Source organism: Aethalodelphis obliquidens, unplaced genomic scaffold (genome assembly GCF_003676395.1).
Source record: "Aethalodelphis obliquidens isolate GAN/ISIS:26980383/991018 unplaced genomic scaffold, ASM367639v1 scaffold68, whole genome shotgun sequence".
In the NCBI taxonomy this organism is placed as follows: Eukaryota; Metazoa; Chordata; class Mammalia; order Artiodactyla; family Delphinidae; genus Aethalodelphis; species Aethalodelphis obliquidens.
The window spans coordinates 1164227-1168834 of NW_020838012.1; positions in this window are offsets into that span (position 1 = coordinate 1164227).

Consider the following 4608-nt stretch of genomic DNA (forward strand, 5'->3'; position numbering starts at 1 on the left):
GATTGCTTTGGGTAGTAGGGTCATTTTCACAATGTTGATTCTTCCAATCCAAGAACATGGTATATCTCTCCATCTATTTGTATCATCTTTAATTTCTTTCATCAGTGTCTTATAATTTTCTGCATACAGGTCTTTTGACTCCTTAGGTAGGTTTATTCCTAGATATTTTATTCTTTTTTTGCAATGGTAAATGGGAGTTTTTTCTTGATTTCACTTTCAGATGTTTCATCATTAATGTATAGGAATGCCAGAGATTTCTGTGCATTAATTTTGTATCCTGCTACATTACCAACTTCATTGATTAGCTCTATTAGTTTTCTGGTAGCATCTTTAGGATTCTTTATGTATAGTATCATGTCATCTGCAAACAGTGACAGCTTTACGTCTTCTTTTCTGAGTTGGATTCCTTTTATTTCCTTTTCTTCTCTGATTGCTGTGGCTAAAACATCCAAAACTATGTTGAATAAGAGTAGTGAGAGGGGCAACCTGTCTTGTTCCTGATTTTAGTGGAAATGCTTTCAGTTTTTCACCATTGAGGACAATGTTGGCTGTGGGTTTGTCATATATGGTCTTTATTATGTTGAGGAAAGTTCCCTCTATGCCTACTTTCTGCAGGGTTTTTTTAATCATAAATGGGTGATGAATTTTGTTGAAAGCTTTCTCTGCACCTATTGAGATGACCATATGGTTTTTCCCCTTCAGTTTGTTAATATGGTGTATCACATTGATTGATTTGCGTATATTGAAGAATCCTTGCATTCCTGAGATAAACCCTACTTGATCATGGAGTATGATCCTTTTAATGTGCTGTTGGATTCTGTTTGCTAGTATTTTGTTGAGGATTTTTGCATCTATGTTCATCAGTGATATAGGCCTGTAGTTTTCTTTCTATGTGACATCCTTGTCTGGTTTTGGTATCAAGGTGATGGTGGCCTCGTGGAATGAGTTTAGGAGTGTTCCTCCCTCTGCTACATGTTGGAATTGTTTGAGAGGGATAGGTGTTAGCTCTTCTCTAAATGTTTGATAGAATTTGCCTGTGAAGCCATCTGGTCCTGGGATTTTGTTTCTTGAAAGATTTTTAATCATAGCTTCAATTTCAGTGCTTGTGATTGGTCTGTTCATATTTTCTATTTCTTCCTGATTCAGTCTTTGCAGTTTGTGCATTTCTAAGAATTTGTCCATTTCTTCCTGGTTGTCCATTTTATTGTCATAGTGTTGCTTGTAGTAATCTCTCATGATCTTTTCTATTTCTGCAGTGTCAGTTATTACTTCTCCTTTTTCATTTCTTATTCTATTGATTAGAGTCTTCTTTTTTTTCTTGAGGAGTCTGGCTAATGTTTTATCAATTTTGTTTATCTTCTTAAAGAACCAGGTTTTAGTTGTATTGATCTTTGCTATTGTTTCCTTCATTTCTTTTTCATTTATTTCTGATCTGATCTTTATGATTTCTTTCCTTCTGCTAACCTTGGAGTTTTTTTTTTTTTTTTCTCTTCTTTCTCTAATAGCTTTAGGTGCAAGGTTATGTTGTTTATTCGAGATGTTTCTTGATTCTTAAGGTAGAATTGTATTGCTGTAAACTTCCCTCTTAGAAGTGCTTTAGCTGCATCCCGTAGGTTTTGAGTTGTTGTGACTCCATTGTCATTTGTTTCTAGGTAGTTTTTTGATTTCCTCTTTGATTTCTTCAGTAATCACTTCATTATTAAGTAATGTATTGTTTAGCCTCCATGTTTTTGTATTTTATACAGATCTTTTCCTGTAATTGATATCTAGTATCATAGTGTTGTGTTCAGGAAAGATACTTGATACAATTTCAATTTTCTTAAATTTACCAAGGCTTGATTTGTGACCCAAGATATGATCTATCCTGGAAAATATTCCATAAGCACTTGAGAAAAATGTGTATTCTGTTGTTTTTGATGGAATGTCCTATAAATATCAATTAAGTCCATCTTGTTTAATGTATCATTTAAAGCTTGTGTGTCCTTTTTTCTTTTCATTTTGGATGATCTGTCCATTAGAGAAAGTGGGGTGTTAGTGTCCCCTACTATGAATGTGTTAATGTCAATTTCCCCTTTTATGGCTGTTCGTATTTGCCTTATGTATTGAGGTACTCCTATGTTGGGTGCATAAATATTTACAATTGCTATATCTTCTTTATGGATCAAGCCCTTGATCATGATGTAGTGTCCTTCTTTGTCTCTTCTAAATGTCTTTATTTTAAAGTTTATTTTGTCTGATATGAGAATTGCTACTCCAGCTTTTTTTTCATTTCCATTTGTATGTAATATATTTTTCCATCCCTTTCCTTTCAGTCTGTATGTGTCTCTAGGTCTGAAGTGGGTCTCTTGTAGACAGCATATATATGGGTCTTGTTTTGGTATCCATTCAGCCAGTCTGTGTCTTTTGGTGGGAGCATTTAATCCATTTACATTTAAGGTAATTATCGATCTGTATGTTCCTATTCCCATTTTCTTAATTTTTTTGGGTTTGTTATTGTAGGTCGCTTCCTTCTCTTGTGTTTCTTGCCTAGAGAAGTTCCTTTAGCCTTTGTTGTAAAGCTGGTTTGGTGGTGCTGAACTCTCTCAGCTTTTGCTTGTCTATAAAGCTTTTAATTTCTCCATCAAATCTGAATGAGATCCTTCCTGGGTAGAGTAATCTTGGTTGCAGGTTTTTCTCCTTCATCAACTTAAATATGTCTTTCCAGTCCCTTCTGGCTTGCAGAGTTTCTGCTGAAAGATCAGCTGTTAACCTTATAGGGATTCCCTTGTGTGTTATTTTTCCCTTGCTGCTTTTAATATGTTTTCTTTGTATTTAATTTTTGACAGTTTGATTAATATGTGTCTTGGTGTATTTCTCCTTGGATTGATCCTGTATGGGACTCTCTGTGCTTCCTGCACTGAGTTAACCGTTTCCTTTCCCATAATAGGGAAGTTTTCAACTCTAATCTCTTCAAATGTTTTCTCAGTCCCTTTCTTTTTCTCTTCTTCTTCTGGAACCCCTATAATTCGAATGTTGGTGCATTTAATGTTGTCCCAGATGTCTGTGAGACTGTCCTCAGTTATTTTCATTCTTTTTTCTTTATTCTGCTCTGCAGTAGTTATTTCCACTATTTTATCTTCCAGGTCACTTATCCGTTCTTCTGCCTCAGTTATTCTGCTATTGATCCCATCTAGTGTACTTTTAATTTCATTTATTGTGTTATTCATCATTGCTTGTTTCATCTTTAGTTCTTCTTGGTCCTTGTTAAATGTTTCTTGCATTTTCTCTATTCTATTTCCAAGATTTTGGATTATCTTTACTATCATTATTCTGAATTCTTTTTCAGGTAGACTGCCTATTTCCTCTTCACTTTTTAGGTCTGGTGGGTTTTATCTTGCTCCTTTATCTGCTGTGTGTTTTTCTGTCTTCTCATTTTGCTTATCTTACTGTGTTTGGGGTTTCCTATTTGCAGACTGCAGGTTCGTAGTTCCCTTTGTTTTTGGTGTCTGTCCCCAGTGGCTGAAGTTGGTTCAGTGGGTTGTGTAGGCTTCCTGGTGGAAGGGACTAGTGCCTGTGCTCTGGTGGATGAAGCTGGATCTTGTGTTTCTGATGGGCAGGTCCACGTCTGGTGGTGTGTTTTGGGGTGTCTCTGCACTTATTATGATTTTAGGTAGCCTCTCTGCTAATGGGTGGGGTTGTGTTCCTGTCTTTCTAGTTGTTTGGCATAGGATGTCCCTCACTGTAAGTTGCTGGTCGTTGAGTGAAGCTGGGTGCTGGTGTTGAGATGGAGATCTTTGGGAGATTTTCACCATTTGATATGGAGCTGGTAGTTTTCTTGTGGACCAGTGCCCTGAAGTTGGCTCTTCCACTGCAGAGGCACAGCACTGACTCCTGGCTGTAGCACCAAGAGCCTTTCATCCACACGGCTCAGAATAAAATGGAGAAAAGGTAGAAAGAAAGAAAGAAAGAAAGAAAGAAAGAAAGAAAGAAAGAAAGAAAGAAAGAAAGAAAGTGGATAAAATACAATAAAGTAAGGTAAAATAAAGTTGTTAAAATAAAAAATAATTATTAAGAAAAAAATTTTTTTTAAGTTATAAAACCAAACAAACAAAAAAACAGACGGATAGAAACCTAGGACAAATGGTGAAAGCAAAGCTATACAGACAAAATCTCACACAGAAGGATACACATACACACTCATAACAAGAGGAAAAGTGTAAAAAATAATAAATATTGCATTCAAAGTCCACCTCCTCAATTTGGGATGATTCTTTGTCTATTCATGTATTCCACAGATGCAGGGTATATCATGTTGATTATGGAGATTTAATCCGCTACTCCTGAGGCTGCTGGGAGATATTTCCTTTTCTCTTCTTTGTTCTCACAGCTGCCGGGACTCAGCTTTGGATTTGGCCCCGCCTCTGCGTGTAGGTCGCCTGAGTGCATCTTTTCTTTGCTCAGAAAGAATGGAGTTAAAGAAGCAGCTGATTCGGGGGCTCTGGCTCACTCAGGCTGTGGGGAGGGAGAGGTACAGAATGTGGGGTAATCCTGCAATGGCAGAAGCCGGCGTGACGTTGCACCAGCCTGAGGTGCCCCGTGCATTCTCCTGGGGAAGTTGTCCCTGGATCA